This window comes from Balaenoptera acutorostrata, chromosome 7 (genome assembly GCF_949987535.1).
Source record: "Balaenoptera acutorostrata chromosome 7, mBalAcu1.1, whole genome shotgun sequence".
Taxonomy (NCBI): Eukaryota; Metazoa; Chordata; class Mammalia; order Artiodactyla; family Balaenopteridae; genus Balaenoptera; species Balaenoptera acutorostrata.
In genome coordinates this window covers 56,355,458-56,380,310 of record NC_080070.1, presented here as the reverse complement: position 1 = coordinate 56,380,310, position 24,853 = coordinate 56,355,458, and the positions used below count along the sequence as shown (strand labels likewise).

At 37.5% G+C, this 24,853-nt stretch overlaps 1 protein-coding gene across 4 annotated transcripts in view; it reads right to left on the bottom strand.

Annotated features, from left to right (window-relative positions):
* The window catches only part of CDK14 (cyclin dependent kinase 14), a 575,870-nt gene that overhangs the window by 377,481 nt on the left and 173,536 nt on the right, over nucleotides 1-24,853 (bottom strand). The gene's annotated exons all lie outside the window — the stretch shown is intronic.

Genomic DNA, 24,853 nt, shown 5'->3' with positions numbered 1-24,853 from the left:
TATAGTTACGATAATCACAGCAGTTAAAGACATTGAGATTTTATGTATTACATCATATGAAACTAAAAAATTCCTTAAAATTTATACTAGACTATTAGCTCCAGGAGCAAAGAAACTCTTTTTCTGTTTTGTTAACTGTTACATGCCCAATGCCTAAAACTGTCTGGCACAGAGTAGACTCTCAAAATACTTTATTGAATGAATATTAATAATGTTAATATACTGATATTTCTTTCCTCATACCTACAAGTATCTCAAGATAAAGTATAAAATTATTATTTTCAATAATTTCAAAAATATAAAATTTATAAAAAGATTTCGATATCTTCTTTCATGTTTATTTGTTTTCTTTTTTCAAATTAAAGGTTCAGTCTCTTTGTTTTTGATGATGCGTGAAGATATAGAAAGTTTTTAAGATTTTAGAATTTATACACTGCTTTGTTAATTAAACTTTTTCACCCAACAGACATGTTTCAAAACCCTCACTATCTTTAATAATCTGAGCCCAGACTAGTAACCAGTATTTCCCTCTTCTCTAACTGCTTCATTGGTTTCCCATTAAGAACCATATTGATTATCAAATAGCCTCTAACCTAAGAGTCATTGTGACTCTCTCTTTTCTTAATTAGTTTTTCTCTACAAGTCTAGACACTCACCAACTACTGAATCCCTCAGTTCTAAAGTCTAGTAAAAACATAAGTCACTGGCTCCACTTTTGGAAAAGGTACCTTTTGAAAAAATAACATTACACATTTTCTAATGTTCTACCTTTGGGGCATATTTTTTTAACTTTAGTACGGACTGAAACACTTGAAATTCTAAGTGACGAACTCTAACAAAATGTCATTTTTTTTAGAGATATCAAAAGAAGATACCTATTATTCTATGAAAAACAAAATAAACATGGTATCTAATAACTACCTTGTGTGGTTTAAACTATTTTATTAAGTATTCAAAACACATACTTCAAACATTGAAGTTCTTTAGAATAATTACAAAATTCAAATTGAATCAATAAATTAGAGCTGTTTACAGGAAAACATTGAAGATTTCTCTTTAACAAGTTTTATTAATTAAATCAAAGGCTAATGAATAGAAGGTAATCAAGACTTGATTGGCAATGGAAACATTAATTCAGGTAAATAATATAGCAAAAAAAATGCTTTCAATTGTGTTAATATCACCACAGAACTTTCTATTGGAGATATTGCCAGGTTTGTGTCTAGGTATTCTAAGCTATCTAGGGAGCTGTTTTAATTTCAGAGATTCTTTACTATTTTCTAATTCTTCCAACCACTGCCTTTCCCAGCGTGTCCTCACTGTGAAGCTCACTTCAGGTCCAAGGACAAGTGACACTGCTTTAGTCCGTCTGTCACACAGGAACAGCTGTCAACTGCATCAGGAGGAAAAGCCAGCGGAACGTCCGAGCACAGAGCTATCCACGCACAGACATGGAGAGGCTAGCTGTCCTGGCAAAGCCACGCTAAAGTGGATCCAGCTTTCAAACCGGTCCTAACCACAGATCCAAATCTCTGCCAACTTCAGAAATTCTGTCCACAAATCTATGTGCCCTAAGTTTGTAAATAATAAAATGATCTTGTGTGGGTTACGCAAGATCGAGAAGTTTTGAATAAGGAGCACAGCCTATTCATTTTTTCATGCATTTGTTACTTTAACATTTTGTGAACCCTATAAAGGAAAACTCCCCACTTAGGGTAAATTGGCCAGGCTCAAAAGACGATGCACAAAGAGAATTTCCTTACAGACAGTACTCAAAGGAAAGCCTAAAGGTTTTCTATCACATTAGTTACCTCAAATTCATAAGATAACTTAGTACAATAAAACAAAATAACAAATATTATCTAGGTCATCTTTGAAAATAGTGTTCATGTGCTTACACCTAGAAGAAATTATGTGTAGAGGACATAAAGGAAATTAAGGCAATACACCTAAAAGAAATTTAATATACTCTGGTAAATTTAATATATTCTGCCTCTGTCTTCCATTATGATTTTGTCTCAAGAGAAACTGCTATAGAAAATAATACTGAGTGCAGGGAGATACAATGCTTTTGTTTCCTTACTGTATTGGTTTAGAAGCAATAGAAGGAAATGTAATTACTACTGAGGGAGTGACAATGGCAAGGCGGAGTACGTCAAGGACAATATTTTGAGCTGAACTTATAAATTTTTGGTGAAGTCATTAAAAACATTTTAAAGGTTTTACCATTACTGCTTCTTTTATTAATTCCCTCTTAAGACACTGTTGGAATGCTGACTATACTGTCTCACATACACACTTCCAAAATTAAAAACAACTAAATATTCATGGCCTTGCTATTTCCACCTAAATTCAATTTATATTCAGGTGTAAATGAGAAATCATCTCAATACTATTTAACCTTTGATATTCTGAAATATTCTAGAAGTGTTGTCTGCAATACTTTATTCTGGAAAAGTAAATTTAGAATTTCAAGGTAAGTTGTCAGTAATCACACCTCACCCTAATCTTTATCAAAATAATGCAGAGAGAAGAGGAAAAAGACTAATGCCATTTCTGTTAAATTAATTTCTTTAAAAAAAAAATCCGAAGATTTATAAGAGAATAGCATAATGGCTACTTATTAGGATGTGATTAATAATGCAAAATGTCTAATGATTTAATGCAGTGAGAAAAAGGGTGTGCTCAACCAACAATTATTATGAGTTTGTACATTTGACAAAATATTGATAATGATGTTTTATTAAATGTAAAAACTCATAATACTGTGAAACATAAAATTAGAGGAACATATATTGTTCATGGGAGAAAATATAATAATTACATTTCAATCATTTAAAACTTGCACCTTTCCAAAAATAAAATCTGTCAATAAAGGATTTGAGAGTCGTATTACCTTAAAAGTAGAAGTAACCTCAGTGATCATTCAAGCTCCTGAACAGACAAAAAAATCCTGACTGCCTTGATAGTCTTTGTCCTCCACTCCCTGGAACAAAGTAGCTCCTCAAAAGACTTTGGTGGAACTCAACCCCTCTAAAATACCCAAATTACTTAGTCCTTTTTTATGTTGAGCCAAAATCTGCTTCCTGTAACTTCTACTCTCTGATTCCAGTTCTGAGTCCACAAAGACTAAACTAAATGCTCTTCCACAAGACAGCCCTGCCCTTAATTAAGTTTTAATATCCTGCCTCCTAGTCAACAAATACTAATTGAGAGACTGTGATTTTGTGCTTGGGATAAAGAATAAACAACCCAGACATGGTCCCTGCACTTAAGTCTCACCGAGGAGACGGACGTAAAACATGTAACTACAAAGACGGCTGACATACACCAAAGGGAGACAGGAGGCGCTCGCTCTTCAAACAGGGGACAATTTAAGCATCAATAAACTAATACTTGTGATTGAAAGGAATTAAATATGTTTAAATCAATAAGTTTATAATGAGACTTTAAAAGAAACTCATGAGTCACATTTGGAGAGTACTACGGAACCGTCTCATTAGTTCAAAAACTGTTAAAGAGAATATGTCAAGCATTTACCTTCCCTTTTCATATACTTTCGCATACACTGTACCTCAGTGTAAGCAGATAGTTCATATGTGAAGTTTCTCTGCATAGATGCACTGCATGTAACAAATGAAGAGGGAATGACAGAATTTGAATATCACCATTAATGGTTGCTAAAGTCACAAAAAGAAGCTACCAGATATTATGTGCCCCCTGATGGAAGCACTCATCCCCCTCAATGGAATCAATCCAACTGGAATCTGGCCACGTCCAAATCTAACTACTTATTTCAAGGAGATAAGGGAACAAGTTAAATAACACCATTGGGATATAATCAGAAAACTCCGGACTACAGGAAACCATAGGGAAATGAACTTGTTTCTTCAACAAATGAATTTCAAGAAAAAAAGGAGGGGAGAACCCATAGATTAAAAGAGAGAGATGAACTAATGGCAATTAATTGCAATGTATGGACCCGATTTTATCTTGATTCCAACAAAGTTTATTTTAACACTGACTATATATTTGATGATAAAGAAATAGTTAAATTTTTTACATGTGATAATGGCATTATGGTTAGGTGTTTTAAAATAGAGTCCTTATCTGTTAAAGAAAAAAATATACAATGAAATAATATGATGTTTGGGGTTTGTTTCAAAATAATTGGAAGGAATGAATACAGATGACACAAGATTAGACACAGGTTGTCAGTGTTGGAAACTGATGGGGGTTTATCAAAACTCCATAAGAAGTTCTTTAAAAATTAAAAAACATACCCAATACAAATTGGGATAAATGCGATGAAGGAAAATCACAGCATGCCATAAAAAAAGATAAAGAACCTATTTTAATGATACTAATGAACTTATCTACAAAACAGAAATAGACTCACAGACACAGAAAACAAACTTATGGTTTCCAAAGGGGAAGCAGGGGTGGACAGGTATAAATTAGGAGGTTGGGATTAACATACACACACTACTGTGTATAAAACAGATAAACAACAAGGACCTACTGCATAACTCAGGGAACTATATTCAATATCTTATAATAACCTATAATAGAAAAGAATCTGAAAAAGAATATATATATGTGTGTACAACTGAATAACTTTGCTGTACACCCGAAACATTTAAGTCAACTATACTTCAATTTAAAAAAAAAAAAAAGAAGAACGTATTTTAGATTAGACAGGGAAGGATTCTCTGAAAATGTGACATTTAAGCTGAAACAAGAAATATAGAAGAATAAGCAAAGAACATTCTAGGCAGATGGAACAACCTGTACAAAATCCCAGGGGCAGAGAACACAATGTGTTAAACAAAACTGTAAGAAAGAAAGAGTGGTTGGAGCTTGTTGGCCGGCAGGGGGTAGGAGAGGGGGACGTGCAGAGAGGGACAGGAGAGCCAGATCATGCAGGTCCTTAAGGGCCACAGAAAGGACTGATTTAAAAAAAAAATCACCGGGGAATCTTAAGAAAGGGGATAATATGATTAAATTGTGTGTCTGCAGCTCCCTCACTATCGTGTAGAGAACAGCCTGAAGGCGCACAACAGTGGGAGCAGGGAGGGCGGTCAGGCAGCTACTACAGTGGTCCAGGGGAAAGATGGTGGTCACAAAGAACCAGGGTATTGGTAGGAGCAATGGGGAAAAGGAAAACAATATTCTGAAGACAGAATCAAGAGACTGTTAGGATAAACTGAATTGGGCATAGGGCAAGTGGTAAAGGATGACTCCAAATGTCCTGACTTTAGTTTCTGCGTGGATGGAGGCACGTGTACTGACTCAAGGGAAACTAAAGAAGAAGAGATTTAGACAGAGAATAAAGAGTCCTATTTGGGAGAATCTTAGTCTAGACATAAAAGTCTAGGCTAGACATAAAAACTTGTGAGTCATTTGGAGGACTTCAAGGGAAGCAATAACTTCAAGAGAGAGCCAATTTTCTGTTAAAGCAGAAGTAAAGAAAACACTCGGAAGAAAGTCGAACATACGTAAGCATTTGTAAATCAGAAAACAGTATTCTAGATCTAGATCTAGATCTAGATCTAGACAACATTAAAAGAGCCTGAAGGACATGGGGAAGGGACAGAGTAGGAGATATAGTGAGAAATACGGGGGTGGGGTCTGAAAAATAATAAACCATCAGGGCGTTTTATACCATGCCTGTGGTAAACAGTGGTGTGAAGCAGAGGAGATTCCATCCTGACAGCCTCTTGGAAGCAGGTGGAGTAGGGACTGCTGTTTTGGCTGCCCTCTGCATGCATCAGGCAAGGCCTGGAGCTGGGACCAGCCTCTGTGGCTGCACAGGAAACCAAGGTACAGGTTCTCACCCCTGACAACATTTTTAAATCAACTGGAAAGCTTTAAAACATACCAATGCCTGGCTCCACCCCTGATTTAGTTGGTGCGGTGTGGGGTCCTAGCATCCATATTTTTTTAAAACATGCTGGGTGACTATAAAGTGTAACCAGGGTTGAGAACCACTGTGTTAAATAAGCCTTCAGGTTCCAACATCACCTGCTCGTTGTCTTTCTTCCTTTGCCTGGTCTCTCCAACACTGAAGTCTCCTTTTTCTCGGTAAACATTCAAAATTTTTCAACTATGTTGAGTGCCCTCACAGTCCTAGTTGCAAGCTTTTGGTAAGTCGGGGCTGATTAACCCCTTTTGAAATGTGCTTGCCAAGGTGTACACGCTACCAGATGTGGTCTGATAAGTGCTGAGCGGGCTGGGAGACTACCCTGCCCCATTCCAGAAACTCGACTGGTACTCATTTGGCCTCAGCCTGTATTCGGCTGTGATCAGCACAAAACACTATTAACTCATGGATCTTGCCAACAATTAAAATCCCTCAGTTTTCTTCATGGGCCCCGCAATCACACCAACTCTAACTTGCCCTAGGCCTAATAATTCACTTTCTAAACATAATTTCAGGAGTTTGATTTATTCCTAATAAGATTCCAACTTGTCAGCAGCAACCACCTGCTCATACCTCTCCTGTCTAAATTCCAATCTTGTTTTTGACAAGCACTGGTTGCCCATCCTTCTGTGTGTCCTTATCTGAGGTAGAATGGAAACACTGAACAGGATGAGGTCCAGGGCAGCGCTCTTGGACACCACACACTTGACACACACCCCATCCACCTTTGGGGGACCTGGCTTCATTGATTGTCTTCTCTTTCTCTCTCTTTTCCCCCCTCCCTCCTTCCCTTTTCACTTTCAAACTCTCTAATCCAGCCCTTCCTCTCCATGGCCCTCTGTCCCAAACCACTGCACTGACCTTCTGCCTCTACCGTTGGACTGTGCTGGAAAATCTGCATCTGGCACACGGTTAGGGCTCCATGGTGAACAAATGAGTCAACCCTTTACCATGTAATAGAGGTACTAGAAACCCTACCACTCTTGCCAACCTGTTTTAAATCCACCACCAGAAACAGCGTATCACTCAACTGTCTATGGCTCTCTTACCTACCAGAACATAATCAGAACATTTACCCATGTTTGAAAAACAAGCAGATACCCAGCATCTACAGTGTTGCAGTCCACTAGCTTAACAATCTCATCAGAAAGAGGAATTAAGGTTACTTAGGTATGACATAATTTTCTTATGAACTCCTAGATCATTATTTTTCTTCCTATTTTGATTTACTCAGAAATAATCTGAGTGATAATCTGTCCTAAAATTCTCCACTGGAGGAGGGGAAATGAGAAAGGCATGCAGGGAGGAAGCCACACCATTTCCATCTTCTTCTGTGAACATTTGGACATCTCAAGGCTGCTAATGTCTCCAGTTTTTCATAGTTCCTCAAAGATGACTAACAATGATGGGATAATCTCAACTCCCAATTTCTTTAAAAGTCTGTGAAACAGTCATCTCAGGTCTTAAATCAGAACTCCTTAGAAAACCCTCGTGCTGTCAGACTTCCTAAGACATTTGATAATTTAATTCACTCCTATGTTTGCTTTGCACTTCAGTGCTTAAAGCAAACTCTCCTTGGTAGCAATGATGTAAGCAAAACAGGTAATTTGCACTTGTTTCTACCCCGATAGCATCTTTTGTGTGTAAACTTGAACCTAAGCTTTTCCTGAGCTACTGATGCTTCCTCTCCTTCCCTCACTCAGCTGGATTGTACTGTGGTTATCTGGTCCGATATTTGTTCGCATTTGAGAGACTTTTATCATCCATGTTCATACATTAACCTTCCAGAGTTTTAGGGCAAGGGGTTGTACACGTCTCGGTATTCTTCTGGAATACCTCCAGTTACAAGGAACCATTCTGGGGAGAGCAAAAAGTCACATACATACAGCCCTTGAGGAGATTACCAGCCAAAGAAGAAATAAGACAGTATCAAACAACTAAAATGCATAATAAACAAAGGTAAGTTTCTTTAAAAAAAAAAAAAGGTTAATCAAAGTTATCAAAGACAAAGAATGGAAGAATTGTTAACTTATCAAGAAAAGGCAGAAAGCATGGAAAAGATGCCCAGGACACCCATAGATGTAAAGGTGGTTGGTTATACTACCCCTAAAATTACTAGAGAAGAGCCGTATTTATTAGATGAGATGGGAGGGTTTCATAAAAAGTAAGTAAAATGTAGTTTATTATGAGAAGTTTTTAGAGATTGATTTTTCACACATAGTGAGATTTGAAGCTTCCTGTATTAATTAGTTCTATAAGTTTTCATCTGTAACATACAATTCATATCCCTAAACATACATCTCTATACACTCATATGCACTGAAAACTAGGAATTAAGGGATAGTGTGAAGGTAAAGAAAAAGAAGAAGTAGGAGAGTTTTTTTGTGTTGTTTTTCTCTAGTCTCATTTTCAAGCACACTTGTGTGGGGAAACATATTACTGAGGTCTTTGGAAAGGCTGCATTTTATATTTCTAGAGAAATCAAATTTTCTACTTCTGAGGTCAAGTTGCCACTTCAAATAGATTTTTATCTTCAGTAGCTTTTTTTTCCCATAGAAAATGCTTCAAAAAAGCAGAAAAGAAATGGATATACTTCTTGATGATATTATCATTTTTCCTATCTTGGATTACCTATTATTTTCTGGCTAATTCTTACATGCTATATCTTATACTACCCCCAAAAATAAAAATAATTCACAATTTTCTTTTTTAAAAGTCTAACTGCAGCACCACAATCACAGTGAGTCATTACATGAGCTGGGATTAAAGAAAAGAGGGTGAAGTCCGATGCTCAACATTATAGCATTTCAAGCTTCCTGGTTCAAAGGTATGTTTTAAGCATGATGTTTCCATTTCTCTAGCAGAGTTGTAAATGTTCCCCTTCCTCTAGTAGAGACATACATATTCAGCATCATAAGAGAGAGGTCAAGCTTCCATTTTCAGGAAAAAAGCATCTCCAAATAAGTTAAATGAGATGCACCAAAAATCATGTCACTGATTCACCAAGAGACTTTGAAAAGTCCCCAAATACTCACTGCCAAGTAATGTTAACCACAGAGACCTTGCATTTTCCATTCAAACACAGCCTCACAATATCAAGTGAAGTTTGGAACAGCAGGATAAAACAAAGCAGCCCAGGAGAGCCATTAAGGCAGGGGTATTCAGAGTTCAAACCATTCTCAACCCATTCTCCCATTCTAATAAAGATGCATGCACACACACACACACACACACACACACACACACACACACACATACACACACACACACCACCTCCAGTTTATGTTACAAACAGATCAGCAAGCTAGTGTTTTCTTTCTCAAGTTCAAACAAGCTCACACTTTCCTTTTAAGGAAAATGGCCCCAGGACTTCTTTATTTCATAAAATCTCATAACTCTTGTATTTTGATTTATTGGTGAAAGCAACCCTGCTAGCCAAGCAATAGAGGCCTGAATGAGGAGACAGTATATGGGGCTGAGAGCCACGGTGGGGGGGGGGGGGGGGTGCAGAGGGGGGATGGCCGGCAGGACCTATGGGGCACAGTTCCTCTGAGTTGGCCTGGCTGGAATTCAGTCTTCTGGGCGTGCTGCAACCCAGTGACAGGGAACAACCACTCAAATCATCTCCAGGATAGACATTCTAGCAGATTTTACTCTATGAACCCAGATATATAATCTTACACTCAGAAAAACTGAGACCCGTGATAATCAAATATGTAGTTGAAGAAAGAACTTCATATGTCCTGACTACAAATCTCTACTCCCAAGGGCCATATGTCAAAGTCTCTTCTCATACTTAAAGGGCCTGATGAGAGCATTCCTAAACATTTTCCCCAATCATTACATAGTTAACGTTTGTTAAGCATCTATTAATAGCACTGTAACAGATGCTGAAGAATAAGTTATATACATATAAGAATATGTTACATACATATGAGGAGGTAAAGGAGATATCAAGCAAGGCAGTAACTGAATTAGGAAAAAGAAGAAAAAAAATATTCTGACATTTGTTAAAACAGTAAGATTTTATTCAAGACTATTGCAACAGTGGAGAGAGATACAGGGCTCAACTCTGAATACCACAAGAACAAGTGGGGATTTATAGCCAAGGAGGAGGTTAGGGGATCATTGGTGGATGGAAAATTACGAAGAAGAGACATCACAGGTAGGGAATTCTTGCTAAACTCACCTAACAAGATTCCTGCTGCAGACAGGCCAGAGCCATCAGATATCAAGGATGGGGGGATTTTCTCTAAATTGACTTAGCAGGATTCTTGCTAAAACTGGGTTATGCAAGCCTGGCAAGGACGGGGGCGGGGGTGGGGGTGGAGGTGAGGCAAAGTCAGGGCCTAGTCAAGAAGAGGGCTTAGAGGAGTATAACTGAAGTTTATTCAAAGAGAGTATCTTGTCAGAAGCCAGGGAAGTTTCATAATATGAGTGGGACTTGAAGATGGGATAGGATGTGGACATGTAGAAAGGGGAGGCAAGCTACTTACATAGAGGGATCTATCATAAACAGAGGTGCAGAAGGGGTGGGGGGAGGCACATTTAAAGTACAGAGAGTAGAAACTAGGGAAGCAGTAGGACATAAGGAAAGAAAAGTAGACTCGAGAGTGATTTTGATGCCAGGTCCACTACAAAATTGATCCAATAAAGTAATTAGATATTTGATCTTGTTAGACACCAGTATTTTCATTACCTGCCTACATTTTTTTTAGGGTAGAGCTTTGAATGAAGCAAAAGCTAATATGTCAACAACGTTCTTTTGAAGCTAAACATACATTTTTATTCCTAACCAACAAAGGTAAATTAACTGAGCTTATAAGTCTACTAACCATACCTCCATGATGTAAGCAGATTAAAGCAGACTATAAAATGAATATATTTATAAATATAAATTAAAACACACTAAAAATGAATAAATTTCCAGGATTTACATATTATAGTTACATATACATATATAACTATAAAATATTTGGTGGCAAATCTTTATTGTAATGACAAAGAAAGCTGAATACACAATTTGTTAAATCCAACTATGCTACTTCCAGGGCTTTCCAAGCAATAACATGTGTGTTTATCACATCAAACAGGACATTAGCATCCTTTTTTCTGCAGAGCAATTTGTTTTGCTAGGTTTAGGGGTACAAAGTAAGGAAAACTGACAAGGTCTTAAAAGGCTATTCAGTAATGCTAAGGCTCGGCCACCAAATCTAGTTCCAAGAAATCTAATTTCTACTCAGTGAGACAACATAATTTAGCCACTTTGGGGAGAAACCATGTTTTATGGCTTTTGTGGACTCTGGCTTCAATAATACTGCATGCATGAATGAATGAAGTCAACTATCTCAAACAAGGACTAAACAAGTAACAGCTAGATATAGGACAGATTACATCAGCTCTCCCTGATAGAACAATTTCTGTAACTAAGAAATCCCCAAACTCAGCTATCCTAAATGTCTCTCCTTTGTGTATCAATCTTCTCAGTCCTTATAGAAAGCCTTCTGAAATGATTTTCATTTAAGTTCAAGGTGAGTGTTAGAGGGTAAAGTCCCTGACTTCAGGGGAAACATACACTCAAAAGCAATTAAATATTTGCAGGGTTTTCCCCTAAAATGAGGGATGAATGCAACTGCCAACTGAAGCAGATGGGAAATCATCAGTAGTCATCCAACTGAGGAACTCTTCCATAACAGCACCTTATTTACAAATCCTAGCCCAGAACATAAAAGAGACTTTAGCTAGTGTAACATGTTACCTTAAAGTGAGTTTAAAAAATAGTATATCTGTAAATTGGGTAAATTAAATACATATACCTAAATCTTTCTGTCAAAGATCTGTAGATATTTGTTCACTTAGTAACTGCCTATCATTTTCCTCTTTTCTAAGATTTATATTCTTTTCTTGTTTAAAAAAATAGAATGTAGCTATATAAAAAATGCAAGTAAAATGGACCCTAGAAAACTAAAGGCCTGTGTCCATGGTAGATAAACAGCTTGGTCTGGTTATAACACATAGGATTGCCTTTCCTTTTTTCTTCGTTTTTAAATACTCAAATATTTAAAGAAAAATTTTTTCTTCTTTTTAACCATGATCTTAAAAATCCAGACCGCTAATTAGTCAGCTGGATTCAGTTTATGAACTTCAGAAAGTGAGAGAACATGATTAATCATGTATCAGGTAAGCATTCAATCATTATGCTCATAGCTTACTCATTTTGAGTGACTAAGGAGAAAATATGACCGAATTATATGAGACTTGAAAAAACAGGGAGATTTACTCATTTTGGATATATGGAATGACTACAACTCTGAAGTACAGTAAGAAAGTGACAGATGAAAAGTTGAGACATCCAAGTCTTCAGTGCAGCATGTTACTACTCAGGGGTATAAACTTACACCCATCTTTCAACCTGTCAACTCGACTTTCTCTAACTTTCAAAGACAATCTCTGCTACCTCTTTGTATTTTCTTTTTCATATATACACACATATATGAATATCTGTATATTCATATGTTATGTGAATATATATAATACAAGGGAAAGGTTTTGAAAAGTAGAAAGGGAAATAAAACTATACAGGCTGATTATTAAGTAGCTACCGACATTGTCTCTACATAGAAATCTGGCCATGTCAGCTTCAATAATTGCATTTGTGATGAACCATCATCCACATAACCATACTTATTAGACAAAATAACCTTAACTACAGTTGTTCTCTTCAGGTCTTATTAATTAAACAAGCCTTTTTTAACAGATGGGTCAACAGTAAATTAGCTCAGGTCATGTCAACCATCACAAAAATCATTTAAAATTAATGAAGTCACCTGAAAGTTTGTGTGAGTAAATACATACAAACAATATAAAGGTACCTGCTTAGATACAAATCCATAAGGAAGTGACTAAATATAAGAACAAGGACCATGACAATTTGACAAGACTTTCAAAGGACGTAACAGGTAGAGAGAATCATTTTCTCCTCTTCATTCAATGTTGAATGCTTAACTACATGTACAACTGGTGCTGGGAGTATACTTTGGATGGGGGCTCAAGGGTACCGAGTTTCTGATTTACTCAAAAACCTATTTGAAAGCATTTTATTTTTGTTAAGGTGCAATTCTTACTATAATATTAGTTTCTCCATTATTTATGAGAAGGATAAAAGGGTTGTAAAGGTACTGGCAGATCAAGAGTTACATTTGCCATATGAATAGAATAAAAAAAGCAGTAAGAGAAAGAGAAATGGATGCCATCAAATCTTGGGCTGAGGTCTGCAATGAAAAGGTAGCAATGGCAACAGTGTTGTTTCATTAGCTACCTAGGACCCTGGAAAGAATCTAGAAAAGAGTGGATATATCTGTATGTATAACTGATTCACTTTGCTGAAAGTAACACAACATTGTAAATCAACTATACTCCAATAAATTTTTTTTAATTAAAAAAAAAAGTAGCAATGGAATGGAAACCTTGTGCAAAATAAATTTATCCAATAGAAAAGGGAAGCGGAGCAGTGAGTGTTCTATTTCATGCAGGCACCTCCTACATGGAAAGCCACAAATCACTTGGATGAAATAAGGGGAAAAATAACTATGATGTCACTGTGAAGTTGCTTAGAATAGTGGAGAATACAAATGATAAATAACTAAAGAGAAATTACAATACTGGCACAGAGGAAAGATATGAGAATCACAGGGAAAAAACGGCTATATACCCCTAGAGTTTATCATTAACAAAGGGGTAGAGTAAGCATAGATTTTAAGAATGCAGATTTTAACATTTTTTTCCCCCCAAAAAATAAAGGGAGATAAAAATTAAGAACTCAGCTCTGGAGTTGCACTGACTGTATCTAAATCCTGGCTCTGCCCCTTAGCTGTGTGATTGTGGGCAAGTTACTCAAACTTTATGGGCCTCAGTTTCTACATCTGTAAAATGAGGGAAATAATCTCATCCCAAAGCTTTTCTAGAACTGTTAAAAGAAACAAAGGAAAAAGTAATAGGTGACATTCATTTAACACGTGAGACACGGTTCTAAGTGCTCCAAAGGTATTCGTTCATAGATATTCTTCACAGCTGTGTGAAACCAATTCCATTATCATCTAGGTGAGAAAATTGAGCTTAACCCAGTGTTCAATAAATATCAGCTTTATTTCATGACCCTAATTACCAAGAGAAAGCACCAAGAGAGACAGAAGATTCACATAAATAGACGTTATTTTAAAATTACAACTAGTATCAATGAAGAACCAAGAGGAGAAACCAATGTGCTACACAGAAAGTTTAATGGTGTAGTTGAAGTTTTAAAGAACACCAGTAAAAAGAGAAGAGATATTTAAGAAGGATAATGTCCTCGTAGGACTAAGTCCTAAATGAGATGAAGCTGGCAAGAAAAACGATTCAGATTTATATATTACCAGAACAAGACAGGGGGAGACCAATTATCGGGGACATATGAATAAAGATCGAGTGACAGAGAAAGGAGAGCTCCTCAAATGTCTTCATCCAGAATATATTTCAAGTGTTTTCTTAATCATTTTCTCTCTCCCTAAAAAGAGAGAGTAAAAACCAACTCCCTTGTTATAATCCATATACATACTCAATTCCCTCCCATTTAGTTTAAAGCCAAAACAACAAAAACACTTTTGCCCTTTCTTCTTGTTCTCCTTTCCTCCCCTGCCTCACTCCTCAAAAGAATAGCTTGCATTTCAGCCTCCATTTTTTTCCCTTTCTCTCTTGACCCAAAGCAATAAGGTCTCCATCCCCACCAGTTCCCTGCACGTACTTAAGAAAAACCTTCCTAATTGCAAATTTAATGGGTCCTTTTCAGGACTCATCTGATTTGCCTTTGCTGAATATCTGACACCATCATCCGCATTTTCAGCAACTCTCTTCCTTCCTTGGTGCTTGGCTGGTTTTCTTGCACTCTCTCTAGGCAATCCCTCTCATACTCTTTGGTTCTTCCTTTGTCCAACTCTAACTGTTGGTGTTCTATTATTTCATCTCTTCTATTTCACTCAGAGATGAGATATATTCTATTTTAATTTAATCATCCTCCGTGCTTTACTTTGGGCAGCATCCCAGGTGCACTCAACTCTCCTAGAGCTTAACATTGAAAGTTTCCCAGGACATAAAGTGGGGAAAAAAAAAGTGTCACCGTTTAACCTAGTCCATTGCCTTCTCATTAGGAATTCAGCTTCCTCTGGGATCCCCAACAGGCCTCGTTTGTAACGTTTATTTAGTTTCCCAGTATCTCTTCTTTCTCCTAAGAGGTTTAATCAGACACACAACAAAAGCCATTGGTTCCTTTTCTGCTTCCTCAGGGGCTTTTTTGTCTGTCGGTACCTGTGCTGCGCACTAAGCTGCTTCAGAAGTCACTCTCTTGTCTCACCCATCAGGCCAACTAGGAATGACGTCTATCCTACTCTCAGTTGAGTTACAACAGGGCTTTCGACTGTTAACCAAAGTTCCTAGTGTTTATAATTTTCCCTTGGCTCAGTGAGTGCTGGTGGATCTGCAGGATCATTGATTTAAATCCCTGAAAACAGAGATAGTTAAAAACACAGCAATCCCAAGTAGACCATTTTGAACTAGAGACAGAACTATCTTTTAAATTTTCAAAGAATTTGTTTATACAGGGAAATATATGTTTCCTTGAACCATAGAAGGAAGGGAGCACATATTTGCTTGGAATCAACCATTTAAGCGTGAAAAATGTCTCATGCCTGAGATCTTTAAAATAATTTCCTGTCTATTTGTTGAGCTCAGATATTTTTCTGAATAAAAGCCACTGAGCGTGTATTATCTTTCCCATTTTCAGATTTTAGTGACAAAGGAAGATATCTCTCTCCAGTTCATTATGATGGGGCAACAAACAAGAGCCTGAAGTTGAACTTCAGGGACAACCCAAACATACTTAGGGAAAGAATCAGATCAAACCCCAGTCCTTTTTTCCAAAGACTTCTTTTTTGATCCTGGCCTACCAGATCTCATATTCCTTAAAAATCACCCCAAATCAACAGTGTCTACAATCCAATTTTGCACTTGATTAACCTATGCAATTTGGAGTCCTGAATTTTCAAGTACGTGCTATCTCTCCATTATTATAATTGCTCCTAATGGTATAGTATACTCCTTTTGCATCTATCAGTGCTAAATAGACTGCAAGCATTTGACTAAAATTCATTGACACTACAACCCATTAGCTTTGGGCTCTAAAAGCTTCTGATTTCACCCAAGCCCCAGCTTACTCATTAATTCATGTTTCAAATTTCTAATATTTCTGCTAACTTGAATTACTCTGAGCCTATCATTTATGTCATGAGTAGTAAGGGATCTGGGTAAGTCATTTGAATTTTAGACTGATCAGTTGCTATTTCACAAAATTCCTGAAGTCTAGTCTCCATACCTTGCTGTCCAAGAGCATGTGCTGTACCTAAAACTCATTAATTGGCCATGAAACTTTTTAAAATTAATTGACAAATCTTCATTAGAGGTTCAATGATAATCACAAACAGTTCAAAAAATCTCCCAAAGGTTCACTACAATTAATGCTTCTAAATACTCGATTGGTCTCCATAGTACAATACTTTAATCAAATTTTGTTTTTTTGGCAAAATGTTTTAGCAAGTTCTAGAGGAATAAAGCACTACATAAGGAAGGTGATCATATATTTTATCATCCAAATGGAGACACCGAATAGTAAAAACACTGAATTAGCAAAAAGGAGCGCTATTAATAATTACACAAAGACAACAAGCATAAACCAGGATTGTCCCAAGCAAACCAGTTCATAAGGTCCCCCTCTACACAAAGCACCTTATACCAAACTGGATCTTTATCCTTCTTGGGAATATTATGTAAAAGAGTGAGGTTAATCCAAGAAGTAGTCAATGAGTATGTGGTCAGAAAAGGTAAGTGAAAGAGCTCTGTGCAAAGGTAAGAGCAAAGATTTAATTCCACACTAAAATGAAATCCAAACTGTATTGTGAGGTATTAAAACATGGCCCAAAGATTCTTTGACATTCTTCACTGAGAGGTACAGTCTGTGTTCCCCTCCCCTTGAATCTGGTCTCTTCAAATACTTGATAAATAAAGTAGGTGAAAGTGACACTGTGCCAGTTCTGGGCACAGGCCTTAAAATACAGGCAGCTTCCACTTTCTGTATCTCGGTGTTGTTCGGGTCATCTACTCCTTACTGATCTTCCTGCCTGCATGATCTATCAGTTACTGACAGACAGAGGGGTGTGGAAGTCTCCATCTACTACAGTGGATTTACCTATTCATCCTTTCAGTTGTATCAGTTTTTGCCCCATGTATTTTGACACTTTGTTTGGTACATACACATTAAGAATTGTTGCGTCTTCTTAGGAAACTGACCTTTCTATCATATGGAATGCTCCTCTTTATCCCTGATGGTCTTCTGAATCATCAGAAGTGTCTGCTTAGTCTGAAATTAATATAGCTAACTCCAGCTTTCTTTTAATTAGAGTTAGCATGGTATATTTTTCTCTATCACTTTACTTTTAACCTGAGTCTTTATACTTAAGGTGGGTTTTTGGTAAACAACATATAGTTGGGTCTTGTTTTTTATCCACTTTGACAATAGCTGTCTTTTAATTGGTGTATTTAGACCAATTACATTCTAAGTGATTTTCATATAAGTGTATTAATAGCTATCCTGTTTGTAAACTGTTTTCTATTCATTGTATGTCCTTTTCCTTCTTCTTTTTCTGCCCCCTCTGATTTTAATTGAGCATTTAAAATGATTCTATTTTATATCTTTTTAGTGAATCATATATGGATCCTTCATATCTCAGTCCAGCTGTGCAAAATGATGCCACATGGAGCAAAAACAAGCTTTTCCTGTCCGGCCCTTTCCCAAGAGTAGGTCCATGAGCAAAATAAATGATAGCTGTCGTTTTAACTCTCTAAGCTTTGGGGTGGTTCATCTTGCAGTAATATGTAAGCAGAACATTCCTAAGACGGTCCTCAAGGCCTTGCCAACTTTTCAAAACTCAGTTCATACCAATCTCCCCTGAACTCCCAGTCACATGGGGCTCTCCACGTCTGTAGAAAATACCAAGCTCTTCTTGGGGGTCTGGCCTGAAACACTCTTATCCCTGCTCTTTACCTGGTCGGTCACATCTCCTCCTTCAGATCTAAGTGTAAATGTCCGCTCATCAGCTAGGCTTCCACTGTCCATCCATCTAAGGTATACTCATTGCCCGCCTCTCTCCCTCACATAAACATATATAACCCACCGCTCTCTATCTTAATTATTTCTCATAGCTCTCTTTTCCTCTTTGCAACTTAAAATTACAGATGTATCTGCTGACTCGAGTAATCTTTGCCTTCCCCACTAGGTAACAGGTTCCATGGAAAGAGAAACTCAGTTTTGCCCACCATTACATACCCATTGCCTGGCCCAGTACACCGAACACAGTATGGGCTCAGTAAATGTCTCCAAGGGAAACAGCTCTTTTAAATGGGCAATGCCTCTATGCATTCCTTGTTTAGACCAGGGCTTCTCAACTTTGGCACTATTGACACTTTGGACCAAACAATTCTTTGTTGCGGGAGACTGTCCTGTTCCTTTGTATGATGTTTCACAACATCCCTGGCCTCTGGATGCCAGTAACACCACTACCGCTCCCTGAGTTATGAAACCAAAAATGTCTCCAGATATCAGCAAATGTATCCTGGTTTAAAATAAAAGGATGACAATAACAATGAAGCAACTCAGGAATGTGGGTTTGCTTTAGACTGAAACCAATCTTATCATCATGTCCTTCCTCTAGTCCTCCTCAAAAACCACTTAAACTGAACTATGGGAGAGAGATTCTAGGAGCCCTGACATTATGATAATTGGAAATTTCTACACTAACTCTTTCAAAAAATTCCTCCACTATCCAAGGAATGCCTCCATTTTCACCAGCTGCACTACAGCTCTGAAGACAGGAAATATCACTGATTGTTTGGAGGGTCTCCCAATCAAATGATCAAAGACCCTGATAATAAAAATGGCTAACAGAGGCCAACATTAAAACACTGTCTAATAGAAAAGTTATCCTTGTACAGTTTGGTCTAATAATTGAAATCATGCTTCTTGCTTAAACAATATACTCATTGTCACTTCTGTCAAAAAGATTAGGTATTGTTTGTTTATCTGCTGCAAGCTAAATGGAACCAGCTGTACCCACGAACCAGCTCCTAATGCCTTACATTCTTCCTGAAAAGGAAGTCAGGGCTGAATCTGCAATTTGAATAGGCTTTAAGGTTTTTGAAAATAAAATTAGCAGATGTTGGTGGCTGGGCTATTATCCTCCTTGGAGCAGGTAAGGATAAGAACTCTACTTTCATCTGTACACAAGGAGCACCAGATCTGAAAATCACATGACACAAAGTCCATTCATTTCATTAGGTTTTTTTTAAAATCCAGTTTCTCTTGTACACTGTAATGCCGTATTTTGTGCATTAAATTACAAAGCTAACACTGATTGTATTATCGTAGTATGATGCCATTTTCATATCCTGTGACTAATAGTGTGGTTACAGGCTTGATCTTTGAAGTGAGCTGTGATAATAAGCCTATGGACCCAAAGTCTAAAAGAAATCAGAGCAGACCTAATGAGAAACAGAGAGTGCAGCAGAGCCCGTAAAATGTAATCAGATTTGCCTCTCTTTTGTACAGAGTTCCCGTTTGTGGGTACATAACCTCTCAGGATGCTGGAAGTCAGCATGACAGTCCAGGTGTCAACACTTAAGATTGAAACTTCAGCGAACCAGGAGTCCAGTGTTTTCCATCTGGGGATTTCTGACTTCCAGAATTCTTCAAACTCCTCCTGCTAGTGTTTCAGTGGAGCTGACCTTCAGGGCCAGCAGTAAGAGCCAGCTCTTTAATCTCACATATTCTGAAAAGGTGGTTGACTGCTGCTGCCTTTCTTCTTGCTGCTGCTTGTTTTAATTAACAGTATTTCTTCCTCCTATTTCTCCTGCGGCTTTGAAGAGCTCTTTGAAATGTATTTAGTGTATTTCAGTCTTGGTTTGGCCTAGTCTCTCGATTTATGAGGTCGTTGAATTCAAGTTCAATGATTCAGCACAAATTGGCAGAATGAAATGCTAACAGAAGACTGGCATTTTCAATCACATAAATCTCGTGTTACATAAAGTGACCAAATTCCTCCATTGTTCTTACCGACCTCTGAGATAACAATTTACAGCTGGCACAGACCAGCGTGGGCCGTCTCCTCTGTTTAGTGGGCTCCCGCAGGAGTAAGGCTTTGGCGTCTGCACCTCAACAGAAACTGAAGATAAGCAGAAAAAAATGACCAGAAATCAGGGTCATCTGGGGGAGGACTTAGTCTGAGTAAGTCCAATACTCTAATTCCAGAGATGGAACAAAGAGCAAACTTCTTCTTTCCGTAAATGACACTAGAAGCATGAGAAGGTCAAAAGCAAGGAGCTACAGCCTCACACTCCTTTAAAGGAGGAAGGAGTCTGTCCCGGGCAAGAGTAAAGGTTTATAGCTTCTCACCACTCGGGGCGGGGTGTGGAACCCGGGAGGACTGGGGGTTCAGGCATGGGGTCGGGGGGAACTCGTCTGCACTCCACCCGCAGATACCAGTGCGCTGAGGAACACACGGGTCCCACCGTGCTCCAAGTCTGGGAGTTGAGGTAGCTGGTGCCCATAGCTCTTACCTACAACAGCCGGGCATTCGTGGGTGCTCACACATCAACAACCCATGAACCGTCCAAATTACATTGTCTAATGCCAATCCCACTTTAACACTCAAACATAACACTTTCGCTTTTATCAAAATGTGCACAATAATTCAAATAAATAATTAATTTTACTTTAAGGCCCTCAGGCTTTAAACAGATTTTGTGAAGAGTCTGGTGAAAATTTCATTCTATGTGGTTAGAGGACCAAGTCCCAAAAGGGAACTCTCCCAAGGAGTTCTACAAATATACACAGTGATGAGGGAGGCTTGATTTAAAAGCACATGAGGCTGTGAATTCAATCAGTCACCACTGGAGAGCACACATTTAAAATACTTTAGTCAACCTCATCCTCTCTTCCTTCCCTTTGAAACCCCACAGCATTTTACCTGAGCCTTTCTTACTGCATTCTATCTTATATAGAATACACTACGTTCTAACTTATACAGAGTTCTTTATGTATATGGACCATCTCCCGTCAAGACTGTTAAGTTTCCTGAGGGCAGAATCTGTATCTAAATTCCCTCTTTTTCACCTACAGCATAGAAGGGGTATAAAAACAACATAACAAACACTCATCATTAATTAAATAAGCTAAAAAACTGTTAACGAGTCTCTTAATGTATTGATACAAATGTCCTTGGGAAACAGATGATTTCAAGGGGCTGAACTAAAGGCATTTTTAAATGCCACATGTTTTAAAATGTAGCATATTATACACTGCGTGATTTTTTTAAATCGTATATTAAATGCTACAGGGATTTAGAAGAGAGAACATAACCAGGAAATCAAGCCAGGATAAAGATTAGTAGCAAGAGTGATGATAAACTGCCTCCCTTCCCCAGACAGAAACACACACACGCACAAAGAAAGTATTAAGAAGCTGGAGAACACTGGTTTCAAAACAAAACAAAACAAATCTCTACTCAAATATAAAACTGTGGGAAGTTCAAAGCTTTTTTTTTTTAATAGGAAAACTTATTTGTGAGTGTTGTATGTTGATATGGTTGCAGTTAACCAGCCACATTCTTTAGAGGCAAGCTCATTACCAAGGGGCCTGCACAGTACAGGAATCTCAGTCAACTTCTCCCCAACCTATGTATCCCTACAGGAAAAAGAAACTCAAGAGAATTCAAGAGTAATAAAAAGTCTTTGTACTTCTTCTCAGGTTTCTAAACAATGGCTGACAGCAACTGTATCAAAGTCAACAATTACACGAATCTTTTGATGGGGGGGATATCCTTTGCTCATATATTTGAACCATGAAATAAAAGATGACTTACACATATCATAAATGGAGATGAAGAAGAATATTATCATGAACACAATGCCAGATTAGTGAGGTTTGAAATTAATGAGTGTTATAGATTGAACTGTATCCTCCAAAAAAGATATGTTGAAGTTCTAACCCCTAAAACCTCAGAATGTGACCTTATTTGGAAATAGGGTCTTTACAGAAGTAATCAAGCTAAAATGAGGTCATTACAGTGGGCCCTAATCCAAAATGACTAGTGGTCTTATAAAAAGGGGAAATTTGGATGTGGAGACAAACACACCGAGAGAGAGAACACCATGTGACCATGAAGGCAGACATCAGGGTGGTGCATCTATGAGCCAGGAATGCCAAAGATTGCCAGCACACCACAGAAGCTAGGAGAGAGGCATGGAACAGATTCTCCCTTACAGGACCAACCCTCAGAAAGAAACGAACTCTGCCAATACCTTGATCTTAGATCTAGCCTCCAGAACTAAGAGATGATAAATTTCTGTTGTTTTAGCCACCCACTCTATGGTATTTGTTTTAGCAGTCCTAGCAAATGAATATAATGAGGTTTATGGCAAAATCCAAACTTGACACCTGTAATTCAATACACATATATATAAAATGCTCACCAACTGAGTATCAGGGGTATCTCTACAAATGCCACGCAGCTTTGTTGCAAGATAACGATGGCTGCTCTTGGGGTAGATGCTAAAGATAACGTTTAAAGATGGAGGCAGGGATGCAGACAGCTATGGGAAAGTGGTTAGGAGTACTGGAACAGGGATCCTAACATTCAGTTGACTCTTTAAATTACGTAGTGCTTCAGGAGACACACCAAACTCAGCTCTCTTAATGTTGCTAGATGGCACGTAACTGTTGTTCTTTGGCCTGACCTTGCCACCGTAAAGCAAATAAGCACAAGCAGCCTGTCATCTCCTAAAGCAGGTGAGTGGTCAATGGCTTTCATCTCCAGCTGGAGGAAATTAAATAGTACATGTGACCAGCAAGCTTTAAACTGCTTGAGAAATGCTGACAAGATACATTGAGACTTTCTGGAGTGAAAAGTATTAACTGTCCAGAACTATCCTTCTCAAAGATTGCAGGTACTTAAAAGGCAGTCTTTCTTTTATTTGGGCATAATAAATGGAGAATGTTTCAACTATCTTTCAAGATTTTGTCATAAATCTTAAAGTTAAACATTTAAAAGAGTTATTATATTGCATTTGGAAATTAGCTGAGCATATCATATATCTTTGGTGGGAAGGCACTTCCTTATGGTAAAATAGTATGTTTGCTTCTGTTTGATCCACGATTAAAACAAATCAGAGCATCTGGGAGAACCATCTGGAATATTCAACAAGGATCAAGTCTTTCCAAGAAGGCCTTATCCTGTGGAAGCAGTATGTAAAATGGTTAGGAAAAGATGACCTCAAACCAGAGAGACATGAGCCAAGACAAGTTCTGTCACTAATAACCTGTACTGACTTGGACAAGTGACTAAATTTCTCTAAGCACCAAGATGTCTGGTCCAGCAGAGATGATAATAATATAAAAATGGCACCTTTCTTATAGAGTGTTGTGAAGAATAAATGAGACCATGAATATACCATATTTTATACAAAATAATTGCTTAATCCAGTGTAGCTATCTTCACCTTATTAACATGAAAGGTGCAAGTAATTTTTACACAGTAGAGTACTATTTCTCCTTAGGAAAAAATACAAAAACTTGGGACACAACCACTATTGAAATTAACTCAACCATTTATGACATTCCATAATGCTTAAGAAACACAGTGAAGCCATTAACAGCCCTCTAGATTTTTTTTTCCTTCCCCATCATATTTTTTTTCTATTCAAATTTTTTAAAGGCTTTTTTTTTTGGCAAATGTCTAAGAGTCAAAATTAATACTCAATTTTGATCTACAGCATTTCTGAATTTCCTTACTTACATATCTTCCTTTATCAGGAATATTGCTTTATCTTCTTAACTTGAAAACTATGAACAAAGGTATAAGACTACATTCCAGAAAAGCCAAAGAGTACCTAAATAAGCACATAGTCAAAATTTCCAATTATGTGTTTAGAATGATCCTTCAGAGAATTGTCTTCTCTGTCTCTTTAATTACTTAGCTTAGTTAGTAATTCAATCACTGCTGAGTAATTAGTTAGAATTTCCTATCTTATATAATGAAATAAAAGGGAGACAAAAACAAGGATAGTTTAGAAAAAATTTTTTCAACACTATTTGGTATTGTTATTAAGGTAAAATGAGGCTTTTGTCTCCTGTAGTTATTTCAGGAAGAGTATTAAAAGTTTCTACAAGCTACATGCCACCAAATCTGTGCTCTTAATCAATATGGGAGAGGGAGGAGGCCTATCAGAAACATATAGGGGCAAGCTTTTTAAGAATCCAAATCTGTGCCCTGACCCTGAGAGAGAATGTGGGGGAAGAGGAAAAAGGGGGGAAGAGTTGTTTCTCTGTGTGGAAATATATGCAGCATGATGCCAAAGGAGACAGGAAGAAAGAAAGAGTTTGCAGTTTGTTTAATTAAGTGACTTCTGAAAGATGGAGTAAAAGCTCAAGTTAAAAAGATGTCAAGAATAATCAATACATTTGGCTTTGTCAGATCAGTACTCTTTTCTTAAGCAAATGCTAAACCTCCATGAGAAATTAATCACATCATTCACCTGGAAATGAATTCTCATTTGAGGGTTCCAATGAGAGAAAGAGAAAACAAAGTTGGAAGAGGGGAAGGACAGAAAAGATAAATTGGACAGGTCTGCAAAACTGTTTGCTCACGGAGAAAACCAAGTCTACTGACTTTTACAATTGTTAAAACAATGACAACAACAATAACAACAAAAAACCTGAGGGAGGAAAATCTATTCTGTACTAAATAAAAATTATTTAAACATACTGTTACTTAATACTAAGAGAACAGGTATATT